The sequence below is a fragment of the Zalophus californianus genome, chromosome 12, assembly GCF_009762305.2.
Source record: "Zalophus californianus isolate mZalCal1 chromosome 12, mZalCal1.pri.v2, whole genome shotgun sequence".
Lineage (NCBI taxonomy): Eukaryota > Metazoa > Chordata > Mammalia > Carnivora > Otariidae > Zalophus > Zalophus californianus.
In genome coordinates, this window is record NC_045606.1 from 101,859,171 (window position 1) to 101,879,278 (window position 20,108).

The 20,108-nt window shown below is 37.4% G+C and overlaps 1 protein-coding gene across 4 annotated transcripts in view; it reads right to left on the reverse strand.

Annotated features, from left to right (window-relative positions):
• The window catches only part of KMT2C (lysine methyltransferase 2C), a 270,536-nt gene that overhangs the window by 171,078 nt on the left and 79,350 nt on the right, over window positions 1-20,108 (reverse strand). The gene's annotated exons all lie outside the window — the stretch shown is intronic.

Here is a 20,108-nt window from a genome sequence, read left to right on the forward strand (position 1 = left end):
TCCCAGAAATTCATCTGGAACCAAGGACAACCTCCTCCTCAGTGAAAGGCTCTCCCACCTTCTATAAGCAGGAGATGTAATGGATTCCTACAGGCTTCAGAGTCATCAAGGCTCTCGAGTACCAGTTCTACCAGCTTTTGTCTATACAATCTACATAAAGTTATCTCCCAAGTTCACCACATCTCACCTGCAAAACCAAAACGCTACCATGTATCTCACATGGTTGCTAACGAAAATTAAATGACCTAATATCTGTCTCTTCATCTGGTTTCTTTTTGACCTCTAAATGCGGGAATAGCCCTCAGGATGTCCTTATTTGCTCTTTCTTCTTGAAGAACTTAATGATTATCCAGGTTTCAACAGTCTCCTCTGGACTTCCTGGTCATCAGCTGACACCTGCAGGCCTGGCTCCTCTCTTGAGTTTGAGACCACACTTTAACTGCATTCTGGACATATCCAGCAGTTGAACACTGAATTCCACGCCAAATTTGATCTCACATCTCTCAGATCAGCTCTTCAATCTGACTTTCCTATTTTTATAACTATCAAAGTCTCCTAAATTCATAATGAAGTTTAGGTAAGTGTTTTAACAAACAACTTTGAGAACTATTAATTGTTCAGTTAGAAAAACTACAAATAATGATAAGTCTTGTCGAATCATGAAATGAATGATGAAATAAAGCATCAAACAGATGCTTCAGACAGTTTTGGTTCTCCTATTTAAAATATCATTGTTCTGGGTGCCTGGGTGGCTCAGTTGGTTAAGCGACTGCCTTCGGCTCAGGTCATGATCCTGGGGTCCCAGGATCGGGTCCCACTTCGGGCTTCCTGCTCAGCAGGGAGTCTGCTTCTCCCTCTGACCCTGCCCCCTCTCATGCTCTATCTCTCATTCTCTCTCTCAAATAAATGAGCAAAATCTTAAAAATAAAATAAAATAAAATAACATTGTTCTGGGGCGCCTGGGTGGCTCAGTCGTTAAGCGTCTGCCTTCGGCTCAGGTCATGATCACAGGGTCCTGGGATCGAGCCCCAGATCTGGCTCCCTGCTCAGCAGGAAGCCTGCTTCTCCCTCTCCCACTCTCCCTGCTTGTGTTCCCTCTCTCACTGTGTCTCTCCGCCAAATAAATAAAATCTTTAAAAAAAAAAAAAACAACATTGTTCTTTCTTAAATTGAAATAGTAAAGTTGACCAAAAATCAAGTGCTTCTGGGCCTATCTATCATGTTGTCTGTCCTGTCTACCCCTAGCCACAAAACTGAGAGAGTACCTGGAATCAAATCTACAAATATCAAGTATATTTGTATCAAAGGGTTATAACAAGATTTGCAAACTTTACTACATTAAAATACTAAATTTCTATATAAAAAGATATCATGAACAAAATGAAAAGTACATCATAGATTGGAAGAAAATACATGTGATTTGTATCCACAAATAGGCATTCAAATCTAGAGTATGTAAAGAACTTTGCATCATGAAAGATGAACAAGGCACATTACCCTACAGAAAAATGGACAGAGGATTTCTTTTACACCCAAATTTCAAAAGAGCACATAACTTCTTAGCTACTATTTCTCAACCTTCTTTGTAGCTAATTGTGGCAAGTTCTCACCAATACAGTATGACCAAAAGTGACCATGCAACTTCTACGTCACCTAACAGGCAGGGATTTGCCCTAGACTAAACTATGCTCCCTCTTTCCTATGGACAGGAACACAGACACATCAGCAACCCAGATGCAATGCTGCCGATGAGAACAACACTCTCACGAAGGACAGAAGAACAAGATGAAAGGAGCCTAGGTTCATAAACAACCACAGGGAGCAAAGATGCCTGAACCTCTCACTTTCAGAAATTCTGCATGAAAAAAAAATTAGTTTGTTTTATTTACGCCACTGTTGTATTTTGGGGTCTCTGTTTACAGCATTTTAGCCCATGCCCCAATTAACACAAGAGTGGGGAACTGCAGTAACAAACACTTAAAATGTGGGTTGGTGATCAGGCAATGAGAACAGTGATACTAGAGTTTGGAAACCAATTGACCCTTTTTATGCTGTATCAAAATATTTGGTAGATCTGTGACCTGCAATAACTTGGAAAGCAGACCAGATGCTTGCAGAGCCTATAGGTCTGGGGAAAGCATGTGGAAAGACCCAAAAGTTATTTTGTGTTGCCTGCCCTCTACGTGCTTTTATAACCAAAGACAGAAAGTAACATGGTTCCACTAGACAGAGTCCCTCTGCCTATTATATTCAAAATACTATAAAATACCATATATAAAAATGCCTTTAAGGCAGCATTTCATTTCTACCCAGAGATGCCCTGAACACGTGGGATATACTTTTTGTATGATTCCTATTATTAGGTAATAAGGAAGAGTAAGAGTCAAGATAAGAGGAGCAATAACAAGAGTACCTCAGAAGCTCACAGAGCCTGAGCCACATGGACCAGAGTCATGTGCCATTATATTGCCCTGGGAGACTTTTCTCCTGAGGGCCGGCTAGCTCTCCTAGCCTCCACCCCTAAACTGCATTCCCTCCAACAGGGTGCAGCCTGTCTGCTCTCTGGTACATGCTGCGATCTACCACGTGTGGCCTCTCGTCAAAATTCTTCTCCGGGCAAACTGTAGCACAATCCCAACTACTTCCTTATTTTGCTCTCCTTTCAAAAAGAAAATACAGAACACTTTCCATATTTTTAGGAGCTTTTTTGTTGCTTATAACTAAGGGGAAACCAGTAGGTTTCAGTGTCTCTCTCTCCTTCTCCTTCTCTCAAATTAGGTCAGAAAGAGATGGCAAAGTTAAACATAAATGTTAATGGTAGGCTGGTAGGTATTCAGGTACACAACCTTTAGAAATTAGGCTCCTTGCATTTCAGAGGAGCAAAAAAACAGATTCAGACTAGAGGGAGGTTTTTTTCCTAATGGGATCTGGAACTGGCCTGACCCACAAAGGGGATAACAGTAAGGCAGGCTTCACGAGTCCATCCTGTTCTCCCCTTTGCTTCCAGCTATTACTGGGTCTGCCCCAAGATCCTACCCTGGATCTGCTGAAGACACACTAGGGATTGACGGGTTTGGGCTGGGTTTTTGGTTTGGATTTTGTTGTTTTAGTCATTTGTTTTTTAAGGAATAAGGAGAAATAAAGAGGAATCTTATAACTGCTTCCTAGGGAGCAATTCCAACCACAAAACAGAAACAGGAAAAAGTATCCCTAAATATGTGAAACTATACATAATGATAGAACCTATCTTTTTTAATTGTCACTCTTCGTTTAGTAGAAAAAATGAGATCTTACTATCTGTCTTAAGTCAAGCCAGGACAATTAAACTAATGTTTATGTCTCTCTCTTCTCCTAGCCCAAGTCTTCACAGCAAAATGTGAAACAGATTGCTCTGGTTGAAAATGATGTCATCCAAATATCCAACCAGAGATATCAACCAGAAATGCTCTGGTGAAATGACTGTAAACTCAATGACAACTGAGGGAAGAGTTCTGATGCCAGTACTTGCTTATCCATGGTTTACTAACAAAAATGCACTCTTGAACACCATTCTGGGCCTGGGCCAAAACCACAAAAGCTAGCCATTCAACCAGTAAAATAGCCCAGGCTCGGCTACTTTGCAGAGTTTTTGCCTTTCGTGGCATTCTATTCGTTCAAATGCCTAACAGTCTACAACTATGAAATGGGAGTAAGCAGGCAGTTTTTACATTTTAATATTTTCCGTGTTATATTTTTCTTTGATATAAAATATTCGGTGCATCTTTCTCCTTACTCTGAACTTGACCTAAAATAAAGGCAATGCTACTTGGTCACAAAATGTTTTAACGCCAGAAGAGTCCACACTGACCATAGGGATGACAGAGAGATGATTTTATCAGCAGCCCCTACCTGTGTGTAATCTTGAACCACTAGGTGGCATATGTGCAGAGGTAACAATACTAAAAAACCCAATCATGTGTAAGGAAGTTCTGAGAGAACCTGGAAGGCCTGTGTACTTCATTCAGTGGCATTCAGTGGCATGGCCTAAGCGCTGTGCAAATCTCTGGGGATGCAACAGAAAATCAGATCCAACCCCTGCCCCTAAACAATGCCATTCCTCCCATGACTCTTACTTATAGTCCCAAATAGTTGCTTCTGTGTGTGAATGAACGGCAAAGGCTGTTTAGTTTGAGGTATTAGTTAAAATCAAAGGCTTGGAATCAAATGGTCCAGAAGCTGCATTTGTAAGCCATGTGACCTTGGCAAGTTAGCTCATCTCAATTTCAGTTCTTCAATCATAAAAAAGATAGCTAACACCACCTAGTATAAAACTCTCTTTAGGAGCAAAATAGATAATACACGTAAAGCACTCAGCCCAGTGCCTTAAGCATATGGTATGGGTAGGCATGTGCTTGTTATTCTGATCATATACATCCACACATGATATTTTAACTATCTATTTACTTCCCTGTCTAGTTGGGCATCACTCACTAAGATACCAAACTCCGGATGTCAGATCACACGTGATTACATTATATTGTGGGAAGTAACAAGAATAAAGAGAACATTTATTTAGGCAGCTTCTGGCTCTCTGCTGAGAAGTTAATAAATCATTACTTTAGAATGATTTTTACCAAACAAAACTTTGAGTAACTACTGTGTTCCATATATTCTATTCAAATAGTAGCCAGTTTTTATAACAGAGTCAGGATTTCTGCCCTCAATGCATCTAGTCAGGAGACAGTGAATAATAAATAATAATAGGATAGCACACTTGTCATGATGGAGGTACAGGTGTGATGAGTCAATGGAAGAGGTGGGAGTACAGCTCAGAAAGGCTTCAGGGGCGCCTGGGTGGCTCAGTCGTTAAGCATCTGCCTTCGGCTCAGGTCATGATCCCAGGGTCCCGGGATCGAGCCCCACACTGGGCTCCCTGCGCAGCGGGGAGTCTGCTTCTTCCTCTCCCACTCCCCCCACCCATGCTCTCTCTCTGAAATAAAATAAAATCTTTAAAAAAAAAAAAAGAAAGAAAAGAAAGGCTTCAAAAACGCATTAAAGGCCAGCTAAAACTGAAGAGACAAATAGAGGTGTGCACCTAATAGTTCTCTCTCTTAATTCTTCTCTTTTAAAAAAGAACAGTAATATCTGACATATTAACTTCATTTACAAGATAAGGAAACTAAAGTCAGGAAGTTAAACAACAAGCTGGAGATCACACAGCTAATAGGAAGCAAAGTGGGCTTCCAAGGCACAGGGATGCTCACCCCTGCTCACTTAACTGCCGCGTGCTCCCGGCAGTCTCTCACGGAGCCCAGACGTTTTATGAATAGATTAACGTCGAAGGGAAATGTTAATATTTTACTAGCACCATGTTACTGAGGAGGCATTTGTTGAATATGAAGAATATGAAATGAAAACTGAAAATACAGTGTATTTCTGTTTATTTTTAAAGCCGTGCTGAGTAAAATTATTGAGTAAAGAGAGCATTTACCTCCCAGCCAACTTCACGGAAATAATACATTCTGACTTTGGACAATTAGGAAATTATTTCCCTCAAAGGTTAAGTAATTCTCTGTACGTATCCTAAAAATATATGCAGTAAACTCACCTACCTGACAGAACAGACTGTTAATGTCAAAACTATTCCAGAGTCTACGTATGGCCTCCCTTGCCGATACATAACACATTCTTTCAAAGCACCCTATCTTTGAATGAATTTTAAACATGTATTTATTTAGAGGCAACCTGGGTGGCTCAGTCAGTTAAGCATCCAACTCGTGGTTTATGCGCAGGTCGTGACCTCAGGGCGCTGAGATCAAGCCCGGCAACAGGCTCTGCGCTCAGCATGCAGTCCGCCTGAGATTCATTTGCTTTCTCCCTCCATCCCGCCCCCAACTCAAAAAATTAAAAAATAAAATAAAAGATTTTTTAAAATGTATTTACTTGATCAGGGGTTCTAGGGTATTAGGAGGGAAAAATTCTTTAATTTTTTACTAACCTTTGAAATTTAGAATCATAGAAACTCATTTCAGTATGAATACATGCACAAGTAGAGTGATACAGCAGCTATGTCTCTGCCACCGACAGAGCGGGTAACTTATCACATTCAGTGTTTGCGGATATCCCACAGTATCACTTACCCTCATCACTACTTGGAAATTATGGTAATTATTAAAATTAAATTAGGATTTATAACTTAAGTACAAATTTTTAAAAACACATGATGAAATTACAAATTTGGCTTTTTACTCTTTTGACAATATTTCAATATAATCATTTATCTTTGCAAACCTACGTATTTTATTTTATTCATTTAAAAACATTATTTGGAAAAGAGCCTGGCAAAGGTGTCGATGACACCCTACCAGACCATGCACTCTACAGAAACAGGCAACGTATCTGTTTTACATTCAGAGCAAAATCTGGATGATGCCCAATAAATGATTAATTACATGTGACGTAATTAATATCAAGAAAGCAGACAAATCTTACTGTATACATATACATAAAGAATCACAAAAAGCACAGAGGAAAACATACAAAATATTTTAAACAGGCTAGTATTTACTAATTATGTTAATGAACACCAGCTCTCACTGTCTACTTCTTATCCAAACAACATGCCTGCTTCTGGTGCTTTAGTCAAACATTAAATAGAATAAAAAATTTTTTCTCTCTCCTAACTTCCTTTACCTCCACAGAATGGTGATGCCTTTCATGCTTTCTTTATACTAAGACTACAGAACAAAACATATCTAAGAAATTGTGTAATCACGCCCTTTCCTTCTTTTGAACAGCAGTGGTCAAAATAAGCCTGCATTCTGACAGTTCTATTTTACATTCTGTTTTTATCTTACTGAATCTAGTGTATCCACTACATCCAAAATGTGTTGTACAGTGGAAGAATTAGCACTATATTAGAAACAGTCACCCTATATTTATTCACTAAACTACTTAAAATATTGACACTAATAACATGAAGATAGTCACTACTTTCACACAGCCATGTAAAGATTTAAAATGTAAGCAACCAAAAAATACACAAAAATGTGAAATATTGGTTTTCTCTTGGAGTTAATACTTCTACGGCTAACTTAGTCTCTTTATACTTATCCATAGTTCTATAAATTTTCACTAACATGCATCACTGTTATAACTTTAATGTGATTTTTAGAAATGCAGTACAAAAACATTAAGAATAAGAGTCCAACAGTTATCAAGAGCCAAAGAATACACTGATGTTAATTAAAATAGTAATTGTTAAAATTCAACTGCTCTCTGGATGTTTTATTTAGTTATAAAAGTATTTTGTTTAGTTTTCTGTATGACTTTTTTAAAGTGTGTTATTAATGGATATTCATGGTTTGCAATTAATACAAGAAACTAGGGGCACCTGGGTGGCACAGCTGGTTAAGCAATCAACTCTTGGTTTCAGTTCAGGTAGTGATCTCAGGGTCACAGGATCAAGCCCTGCATCTGGCCCTGCGCTCAGCACAGAGTTTGCTTGGGACTCTCTCTCCCTCTCCCTGTGCCCCTCTCCTTCCTCCATGTGTGCTCCCACTCTCTCTCTCAAATAAATAAATCTTTTTTTTAAAGATTTTTATTTATTTATTGAGAAGGAGAGAGAGAGAATGGTAGAGAGCATGAGAGAGAGGAAGGTCAGAGAGAGAAGCAGACTCCCTGCTGAGCAGGGAGCCCGATGCGGGACTCGATCCTGGGACTCCAGGATCATGACCTGAGCCGAAGGCAGTTGCTTAACCAACTGAGCCACCCAGGCGCCCTCAAATAAATAAATCTTAAAAAAAAAAAAAAAAAGAAAGAAACTAAAATAAAACCAATAAATTACAATATACATCTTCCCCATATGACAGTTATGTACAGCAATCTTAATCTTCTGAGCCTTATCTTTATTTAGGCCTAAAAATTCAATGCAGAGAATACAAAAATACTTAAACAAAACCTTCATGGCTAACTTTCAGTAAATGCTCACTATGTCCGAGGCAATGCTGTAAGTGATTAACATGTGTTAACTCATTTAAACTTTACAACAACCATATGAAGATAGCTTCTAAGTCTGGCATTTTACACAAGCTAATAAGTTAGTTACTGTTTCATAGATGCTGCAGAAAACACAGACTCCTGAATCAAAGACAAAGGACTTTATTACTCACTGCACAGCAAGTAGCACAAACATGAGGATATTGCTGTCAGTTCCCTTTTGGCCCCCAAGTCTTATGGGGGCCACACCATGGCCTAAATGAATGCCTGTCCTTGCAGTGAAATGTATTACAAGGAAGGAACAAAGAGCATAGGGAACCCACTGCTTTTATAGTAAGCATTAAACATGCCTGCTCTTTGTCCCAGAGGGAGACATTGTCTCTTTCTTCAAGACTACTCACTGTGAACAGAACCCTGAGAAATGGCCCAGATAAGGGACAGTCAAGGCCTTACATTCTTAGGATATACAACAAGATATGTCAAGTGCAAGAGACCATGGAGGAGTATCTCCCAACAGTAGCTACTATGAACATCTCCATGTTACAGATAAGAAAGCAAGGTAAAAGATTAAGGAACTTTGCTCAAGAATACAATTAAGTAGAGGGGCGCCTGGCTGGCTCAGTTGGTAGAGCATGCAACGCTTGATCTCAGGGTTCTAAGTTTGAGCCCCACAATGGGTGTTGAGATTTCTTAAAAATAAAACTTTAAAAAAATTCAATTAGCAAAGGAGCCTGGATTCCAACACAGGCAGTCTGGTTCCAGAGCTAAAACTGCTAACCAACTAAAACTGCTTAGTTGAAGTGTGTGAAGAGTGTGAGTTGAAGTGAAAAAATTAAAGAAAACAAAATAATTGCAGAACTGCAAACAAGAGGGCCTGCATGAAGCAACAATTCCGAAAACAATGTTAGTATGGGGAGGATGAACTACAGAAAACACACAGAAAAAGTCTAAAAACAGTAGAAGTGATAAAGGAAGTTGAATAACATGTACCATGTGCATACTTACTACTACTTGACAAAGAAAATTGCACAGAAAAAATATTCAAAGATTCTAAGGAAGAAAACATTCTTGAAACAAAGGCAGGACCAAACCTATGGATTTATTTACTTTTTTTAAGATTTTATTTATTTATTTGAGAGAGCAACAATGAGAGACGGAGAGAGAGCACATGAGAGGGGGGAGGGTCAGAGGGAGAAGCAGACTCCCTGCCGAGCAGGGAGCCGGATGTGGGACTCAATCCCGGAACTCCAGGATCATGACCTGAGCCGAAGGCAGTCGCTTAACCAACTGAGCCACCCAGGCGCCCCCAAACCTATGGATTTAATCTGCAGATCAGAGCAGCAGAAAAAATGAGCTGCCCACCTGTCCCTGTCCTTCACAGAATCAGATAAAAAGTAAAGAAGCAGATGGAGGGTCTCTACAACATGATCTGTAAGTGGGGCCTATGCAGTGAACATCACAATTGCCTTTTTTGGCATCCATTCTATGCCTCTGCCTTGAAGCCATCATTTTGCTCCCCTTTAGGAAGACCTAGAGATAGGTCTCTAGGAGTGAGCTCTGACTATTATACTGGGATTGCACACACCATCTTACTTCTGAAACAGACTGGGTTAGAGACAGACATATGATCTAACTAAACTAGTCCTAGAATTCTGTTTAGCTGATACACATACATGCTCCTCCCACTGCTTTGATATGGACAAGAAATAATGTAGCACCCAAGACTGCAGGCAACCATCTTCCATCAAGGGGAGCCAGCCACAGAACAAAGCTGACTAAAAAAGGAAAAAAAAAAAAAAGAAAGAAAACAAAAAACACAAAGAAGAAAGGAAAAAAAAAAAGGCAGAGAGATGCAATGAACCAGGCACTTTGTGACAAGAGTAAACCGGAATTAGGTCAACTTAAACCCATCTCACCTCTGAACCTGACAGTATATGACCCATAGATTTCCTTCTTTCTTGTTTGAGTTATTTTGTTATTTTAATAACAAGATACTAGCCGACTAAATATAATAAATGGAAATCAAGTTTCATATACCATGCAAGGGGACAAAAATGGCTATACATTCTATTCAGTGCCCAGAAAAATTTACATAAGCCACATATCACGATTCAAAGAAAACTCCAGAGAATATCTATTTCCACTAACAGCAGACTAGGTAATTTGGAACAACCCTCCCACTGAAGACAAATAAGAAAGTTGAAAGAAATAATTTAAAAGTAAACAAGAATTAAAAGCAACAAAAAACCTAACAAGGTAGTGAGGAATCACAGAGGAAGCTCATGGAGAGAAGCAGTGAGAAAGGTGAGCCCAGCACTCAGGGCTGCACTTCCCATGGGGGTGTCAGTTTTGACTTTCGACAGACCTGTGGATGGTTCTAGAAGTTGACGACCACCAGGAAATGTGGGCTCAAGAATGGCAGGAGCCCCAAAGGGCTGGACATTAAGAGTAAGACGGAACCAGAAATAAAACAATGCTTGCAAGGACTGCTGCACAGCCCTGCATCGCATGCTTAGAACAAAAAATAAAGCCATGAAATCGAACTGAGGTGGTCCTATATTACTAGTGCCCTCAGGGTCCCAGGAAAAAAAAAATCAGAGAAGAACTATCTTTGGAAGAAAAAAAAAACATCAATTTACTTCTATATATAAACTGTCAAACACATTGTCCAACACACAAACACAGATAATCAGTTATAAGAGCGGACAAGACAACATGAGCAATGAGCAGAAACAATGGAAACCAAGCCAGAGGGCTCCAGACATTGGCATAATCAAACAAAAACTCTAATAAGCCAATTGTATTTACTATTTTGAAAGTAATAAAACCAGGCATTAAAATCTTCAGAAGGGAACTAGAAATCTTAAAAAGTGATGCTGCAATCTGAAAAATAATAGTAAAATAATTTTAAAATATATTAAATGGACTTAATTCATATGTTTAACAGCAGACTAGACAATGCCAAAAGGGGACAGGTGAACTGGAACATTTATCTAGAATGTATCTAAATAAATCTAAAAGAACAAATGGACAAGAGGATTAAAAAATACAAAAATGAAGGTAAATGGCAACAAACAGTGATACAGTTCAATGAGCATTTAATTAGAAGAAAGAAAGAATGGGGCAAAAGCAGTACTGGAATATATAACAGCTGAGAATTTTCCAAAACCAATGAAGATTTCAAGAATCTCAAATTCTAAAACGTACAAAGGTTTTAAAACCAACACAATAAAATTAGAAATTAGTAACAAAAATAAAGAGAAAACCCATACAAATACTTGGAAATTTTATAAACTTTCTCAAACACCTCACAGGTCAAAAAGAAGGATCAAAACTACAACTGAAAACCATTTAGAAAATAAGGAATAATAAAAATAATTAATATCCAAAAATAATTAATAAAGGACATTCCAGCTTAATCCCCTTCTTTTTGTTTGTTTAGTAAGTAATGAAAATTGATTAAGTAAATATTTACTCCATAAGCTAGAAAGGATATCCACAAAAATTCCTACAGCTAACCTGATATAAGTAAGGGAAATTCAGCAAGATTTCAGAGAACAAGGCAAACATACAAAAATAAATCATATTTTTATATATTAGCAATGTACAAGTAAAAGCCATTTTTAATGGCTTTTACTTGTAGCTCCCCCCAAAATGAAATAATTAGTATAACTCTAAGAAAATATGAAGAGGATCTATATTAAAAAATTACAAAACACCAATGAAAGAAATCAGAGAAGCCCCATATGGAGAGACTTGGCCAAGTTCATGGAATGGAAGACTCAACATAGTAAAGATGTCAAATCAGTCTTAAGAATGATCTACAGGCTTAACACAGTTTCAATTAAAATCCCAGCCGGATTTGTTTTTTTAAAGACAAGGTGATTCTAAAATTGATATGAAAAGACAAAAGAAAAAAAATGGTTAAAATAGTTCTGAAAAACAATAATAAAATTGATAGACTAACACTTATAAAAACCTATTTCTACACAAAAACCTATACTGTTCATAGTTTTTTGGATAGCCAAAAACTGGAAACCACCCAAATGTCCTTCAACAGGTAAATGATTACACTACGAATTGTGGTACATCTATACAAAGTACTATCATTCAGCAATAAAAAGGAACAATCTATATTGATACATATAATAACAACCTGGATGACTCTCATAGGTACTAAACTGAATGAAAGAAACCAGTATGACAAGATTACACTTTGTATGATTTCATTTAGAATTTTTTTTAAAGATTTAAGAATTTTTTAAATTAGTCTCTCTACACCCAACATGGGGCTCAAACTCACAACCCCAAGATCAAGAGTTCCATGCTCAACTGACTGAGCCAGCCAGGTGCCCCGATCTCATTTATAAGGCATTCTCAGAGACGAAATTATAGTGAGAGAGAACAAATCAGTGTATCACTAGGGTTTGGGGGAGGGAGGTAAGATATGACTTTAAGGAGATGGGCACAAGGGTGCCTAGGTGGGACAGCTGATTAAGTGTCCGACTCTTGGACACTTCGGATCAGGTCGTGATCTCAGGATCATGGGATGAAGCCCCATGATGTTGTGCTCCATACTCGGCACAGTTTGCTTAAGATTCTCTCTCCCTCTTTCCCTCCCCCCAACCCTACTATCTCTCTCGCTCTCTCAAATAAATAAATAAATCTTAAAAGTAAAAATAAAACAGCACAAAGGAGTTTTGGAGGTAATGAAAAAAAGCCAAAGAAACAAAAACTGCTCAGGGTTTTTAGTAATAAGCTTTGCTTCCAGATCTACTAGACTTGTTCAGAAATAAAATGTAAATATAATGTCTAGAGTTACAGGTAAAATGCAATATCCACTAAAAACCTCTCCCCATCAAAGTAAGGTACAAACACTTGTGGATATGTAAAAGCTCTAGAGAAATAGGCTTAGTGAAATCTAATGACCAAAGCCGAATTTCTGAAAAGGGGGGCAGGGTAGGCATTCACAAAGAAGAGGTGATTCTTATAAAAAGACTTGGGTAATTGAGAGACTGATCTACACAAACTGAAAGCCAAGACACAAGCATGCACTCACTCAGTCTGAATATGTTGAACTTCGTTTGTGAGAAATGAGGTCCCCTGGGCAAGCCTCAAGTCTAGTATGAAGTAAGAACTCTGGATAAAACTGTTGATAATGTAGTCTGAAGGTATCACATAGCGTAATGTTAATTAAAATATGGAAGGAAGGATTCAAGCAAATGCTCACTGACCCTTTAGATTCTTGAAAGTGAAACTGATGTATCAGGGATAATTTGAGAAAAGTTCCTTCCAGTGAAACATTGAAAAGTCTGTATAGCCTAGAGAGACTAACAAATCAAGTCAAAATTCTAATAAAAAATGTAAAATTGGCAGAGTACAATGGTACCTACCAGGGGCTGGGGGGGGGGGGGGTGGAGACGGGGAAATATTGGCCAAAAGACACAAAGTTGCAGTTACATAGGATAAATAAGTCTAAAGATCTAATGTAACAACATGATGACTATAGTTAATAATACTGAGCTGAATACTAGAAATTTGCTGAGAGTAGACTGCAGATCAAAAGAAAGCAAAGTTATATTAATTTCAGATGCAGTGGACTTCATAGCAAGTAAACTTATCAGGGACAAACAGTGCCATTACCTAACGAAAAAGGGGTCAATTCTCCATGAAGACATAATAATCCTTTACACATATGCACCTAACAAGAGTGTCAAAATACAAGAGGCAAAACTGACAGAACGGCAGAGAAAAATATATGACTCCACTATTACATATGCAGATGTTAACACCCATTTATCAAAAATACAGATCCAGCAAGCAATTACTAACGACATGGTTGAACCCAACACCACCATCAATCAACTGGATAAAATGGACATCTATAGACTACTTCATCCAACAACAGCAGAATATACATTCTTCTCCAGATCACATGGAATACTCACCAACAGACCACATTCTGGGACACAAAACAAATTTAAAATAATAGAAATCATACAATGTCTGCCCTCAAACCACAAAGGAATTAAACTAAAAATCAGGAATAGAAAGATAGTTGGAAAATTCCAAAATATTTGGAGGTTTAAACAACACTTTTTTCTTTTTAATTTTTTTAAATTTTATTTATTAAATAGGCTCCATGCCCATAACCCCAAGATCACGACTCACATGCTCTACCAACTGAGCCAGCCAAGCACCCCCTAAACAACACACATTTTTTTCCTTTTTTTAAGATTTATTTCACAGAGAGAGAGAGAGAGAAAGAGAGAGTGTGCCCATGCACAAGCAAGGGGAGAGGCAGGGAGAGGGAGAAACAGGCTTCCCACTAAGCATGGAGCCCAATGCAGGAATCCCAGGAGCCTGGGATCATGACCTGAGCCAAAGGCAGATGCTAAACCAACTAAGCCACCCAGGCGCCCCTACACCATAATTTTAAATAACATATGGATCAAATAAGAAATTTCAAGAGAAATTTTTAAATATTTTGAACTAAATGATAATGAAAACACAACTTATCAAAATTTGTGAGATGCAGTGAAAACAGTGCTTTGAGAGAAATTTATACCACTGAATGTACATATTATAAAATAAAATCTAAAAGCAATCAATCAAACTAGAAAAAGAAAAGCTAATTAAATCCAAAGTAAGCAGAAAAAAAGAAATAACAAAAATCACAGCAGAAATCAATGAAATTTAAAACAGGAAATCAATGGAGAAAAATAATGAAACCAAAAGCTGCTTCTTTGAAAAGATCAATAAAATCAATCAGCCTCTAGCCAGGTTTACTGAAAGAAAAAAGGGTAGAGAACACAAATTATTAATATAAGCAATTAAAGAAGGGACATCACTACAGGTCCTATGGACATTAAAAGGACAATAAAGGAATACAATTAATAATTCTATACCCACAAATTTGATAACCTAGATAAACTTCTTTGAAAGACACAATTTGCAGGGGCACCTGGGTAGCTCAGTTGGTTAATGGTCCAACTCTTGATTTTGGCTCAGGTCATGATTTCAGGGTTGTAAGATCAAGCCCACATCAGGCTCCATGTTGAGTATGGAGCCTTCTTGAGATTTTCTCTCTCCCCCACTGCCCCTCCACCCCTGCTCGCACTCACTCACTCTCTCAAAAAAAATTTTTTTAATTAAAATGAAAAGAAGAAGACACAATTTGCCAACACTCACCACAAGTAGAAAGATTCAATCTGAATATACCTATACCTGTTAAAGAAGTTGAATCAATAATTAATAACGTTTTAAAACAGAAAACTCCTGGCCCAGATGGCTTCATTGCTGAATTCTACCAAACACTTAAGGAGGATACTATATTAATTCTTAATAATCTCTTTGGAAGACAGAAGTAGAAGGAACCTAACTCACTCTATGAGAACAGCATTACCCTAATGCCAAAAAACAAAGACATTATACAAGAAAACAAAATAAAACAACAAAACTACAGATGAGTATCTCTCAAGAACATAAATGCAAAAACCCTCAACAAGGGGTGCCTGGGCAGCGCAGTCATTAAGCGTCTGCCTTCAGCTCAGGTCGTGATCCCAGGGTCCTGGGATCAAGCCCCGCATTGGGCTCCCTACTCCGCAGGACATCTGTCTCCCTCTCTCCCACTCCCCCTGCTTCTGTTCCCTCTCTCTCGCTGTATCTCTCTGTCAAATGAATAAATAAAATCTTAAAAAAAAATAAAAAATAAAGATAAATTTTAAAAATCCTCAACAAAATATTAGCAAAGTGAATCCAAAAATGTATAAAAAGAATTATACACCACGACCAACTAGGATTTATCCCAAGTATGCAAGACTTGTTCAACATTTGAAAATTAATGTAATCCATTGCATTGACAGGCTAAAAAAGAAAAAATCACATTATCCTATCTGTAGACACAAAAAAAGTATTGACAAAATACAACACCCATTCATGATAAAAACTACTCTCCGTAAACTAGAACTTCCTTAATTTGATAAAGAATATCTACAAAAGAGCCCCTACAGGCAACAACATATTTAATGGTGAGAAACTAAAAGCTTTCCCACTAAGGGAAGGATGTCACCCTTTCACGAGTCCTTTTCAACCTTGTAAAAGAAGTTCTTCTATTGTAATAAGACCAGAACAGGAAATAAAAGGTATACTGATTGGGAAGGAAGTAATAAAACTGTCTTTGTTCACAGATATAAATGATCATCTATAGAGAAAATCCAAAGGATATACAAAAACAAAAAAACAAAAAACCCTGGAACTAACAGACAATTACAGCAAAGTTGCAAGATACAAGGTTAACATACAAAGTCCATCCTTTTCCTATATACCTTCAATGAACAAGTGGAATATGAATTTTTTTAAATACCATTTAAAATTAGCATTTCCCAAAAATCAAACACGTATAAGTCTAACAAAATACACATAAAATCTGTCTGATAAAAACTACAAAATCCTGATGAAAGAAATCAAAGAAGAATTAATAAATGTAGAGATATTTCATGTTCATGGATTGGAAAACTCAATATTTCCAAGACATCTGTTCCTGCCAATTTTAATTACAGATTCAATGCAATCCTAATCAAAATCTCCGTAAGTTATTTTGTGGGTATCAACAAACTGATTTTAAAAACTTTATGGAGAAACAAAAGACCCAAACTAGTTAACAAAATATTGAAGGAGAAGAACAAAAGTTGAAGAACTGCCTTCAAGATTTACTATATAACTACAGCAATCAAGACTGTAATTCTGGCAGAAGAATAAACAGATCAACAGTATGGGATAGAGAAGCCAGAAATAAACCCAAATAAATATTTAACTGGTCACTGAAACGAGACACAAAGGCAATACAATGGAGAAGAAATAGTATTTTTGAACAAATGATGCTGGAACTGAACATGCGCACACACAAATACATCTAGATACAGACCATACGTCCTTACAGAAGTTAAAAAAGTAAATGTGAAATGCAAAATTATAAAATTCTTAGAACTTAGGAGAAAATCTAAATGACCCTGGGTTTAGCAGTGACTTTTTAGATACAACACCAAAGTCATGATACATGAAAGAAACAAATGATAAACCGGACTTCATTAAAATTAAAAATTTCTACTCTAGGGGCACCTGGGTGGCTCAGTCATTAAGCATCTGCCTTCGGCTCAGGTCATGATCCCACAGTCCTGGGATCAGGCCCCGCATCAGGCTCCCTGCTCAGCGGGAAGCCTGCTTCTCCCTCTCCCACTCCCCTGCTTGTGTTCCATCTCTAGCTGTCTCTTTCTGTCAAATAAATAAAAAATTAAAAAAAAAAATTTCTACTCTGCTTAAAACACTGTCAACAGAATAAAAACATAAGCCATAGACTGGGAGAAAATATTTGCAAAAGACTTATCTGATAAAGGACTGTTATCCAAAATATACAAAGAACTCTTAAAACTCAACAATAAGAAAAACAACCTGATTTAAAAATGGGCTAATAAATAAAACAGAGAGGTCACCAAAGATACACAGATGGCAAATAACCAGACAAAAAGATGTTCCACGTGACATGTTATCAGGGAAATGTAATCTAAAATAATGATATACTACTACGCACTTACTAGAATGGCCAAAATCAGGAACACTGACAATACCAAATGCTGGTAAGGACTTGGAGCCAAAAGAACTCTCAGTCATTGCTGATGGCGATGCAAAATGGTATGGCCACTTTGGAAGACAGTTTGGCACTTTCTTATTAAACTAAATATACTCTTAACATATGATCCAGCAATCATGCTCCTTGGTATTTATCCAAAGGAGTTGAAGCTTAAGGACTTGAGAACTTACGTACACACAAAACCTGCATGTGGATGTTTACAGGAGTTTCATTCATAATTGTCAACACTTGGAAGCAAACAAGACGTCCCTCAGCAGATGAATGGATAAACTGTGGTCCATCCCAACAACGGAATATTATTTAGTGCTCAAAAGAAAGTTCTCAAGTTATGAAAAGACATGGAGAATATTTAAAGGCCTATTGCTAAGTGAAGGATGTACATCTGAAAGAGCTATTTACTGTATGATTCCAAGTGTATGACATTCTGGAAAAGGCAGAACTATCGAGATGGTAAAAAGATCAGTGGTTGCCCTGGATTAAGGGGAGGGAGGGATGAATAGGTAGAACACAGAGGATTTAGGGGAGTGAGAATACTATGTGCTACTATAATGATGGATACATATCATTTCACACTTGTCCAAACTCAGAGAATATACAACACCAAGAGTGAACCAAAATGTAAATGATGGACTTAGGGTGATAATGACGTGTCACTGAAGTTTCGTCAATTATAACAAATATACCAGGCTGTGGGGGATGTTGACAATGGGGAAAGCTATGCATATGTAAGAGCAGGAGGCATGGAGGAAGTATCTGGACCTTCCACAATTTTTTTTTTTCCTTCCACTCAATTTTGCTGTGAACCTAAAACTGCTCTAAAAACCAGTCTATTAAAAAAATTTATACTAGAGGGGCGCCTGGGTGGCTCAGATGGTTAAGCGTCTGCCTTCGGCTCAGGTCATGATCCCAGGGTCCTGGGATCGGGTCCCTCATCGGGCTCCCCGCTCCTTGGGAGCCTGCTTCTCCCTCTGCCTCTCTCTCTGTCTCTCATGAATAAATAAATAAAATCTTAAAAAAAAAAAAAAAACAAAAAAAAACCTGCCATGATTTAAAAAAAAAAAAATTATACTAGAGGTAACTAAAAATATTAATGTGAACAAGTATTTATAAGCAGATGAATACACTCTCACATCTATGCAATAACTAATATATCACTAAAATGGACTAACAATTAATTCTCAATAAAAACAATATAATATGCATCCTTAGAGCCCACTTTTTTATCTCTAATACTATTTTCAGCTAAGAAGAACTAGGAGTCCTTAGAGAATAGTCTACTTCATATCCTGGGGTAGAGAAAATTAAAGATGGGCCTGAAAAATACTGTTGCCAAAGAACAATGAGCTTTGAAACATTCTGAGATGATAATAAAAAGGACTCAGAAGCCAGCTGAAAAGAGACTCCTACTGGCCAAACTACCACAACAGTCAAAAGAAATTTTTAATTATAATTAGCTAAATCATAATTAACCAATTATAATTAACTAAAGTTTGCAAAGCCCTGATTATATAATGATTCTCAAAGAAAAGTGGAATTTCTCTTTTTAACTTGCACTTCATTCAAGTTGATTTAATTTATATAGGAAAAAACAGACTAGTAACAGCTACCACCTCCAAAAGACCCATAGGATATTCTTATCATAAAAAGATAACAAACTGCACTGACCCCTACCTCTGAAACTAATAATACATTATATGTTAATTAAATGAATTTAAATTAAAAAAATTGATCTGTGAAATTTCTTGTGATTTTCCCAATGGCCACTTATAGGATACTCATTCCCACCACTTACCACCCCCCCCACACACACAAACCCCCTATACTCATTTTAATAAATACTCTCTTACATTACTATAAGTCATTAAGCAAATGTATCAAGATACAAAATTTACAGATATAAGAGACCTTCCAATAAACCTTGGGCCTTGAGACATGCACCTGTTAAAACCTTGCAGCCAACTCAAATGTGCTTTTAAACTCACTAGAAATGTACGGAACTCTTTTCTTTGCTTGGGCTTATTTATAGTTTAATAGATTTTTTTTTAAAGTTTCATTTATTTAAATAATCTGTACACCCAACGTTGTGCTTAAACATAGGACCCTGAGATCAAGAGTCACATGCTTCTCTGACAGAGCTCACCAAGCGCCTCTGTAGCTTAGTAGTTTTAACAACTGTTCTCTGTTCTTTTCTTTACTATTCTCCTTGCCCTCCATGTTCACTAAAACAACTGGACGAAGGTCTTTCCAAGGACAAAGAGCAAAGACTAATTCACTTGATTTTATTTCATTTTAGTATAAAAGGCCAGAAAAAGAAAAATATCCTGCTCCTGTTAAAACCTTTCACTAAACTTTATTTGCCTTGATACCTCGTAAGAGATAGTATGAGAAGACAGTCCATTTGTGGGGCTTAGCACTCATCACATAAGGAAAAATTAAATGTCAGAACTTTAGTTTTGTGGTGATGTTCCAAGAACAACAGTAG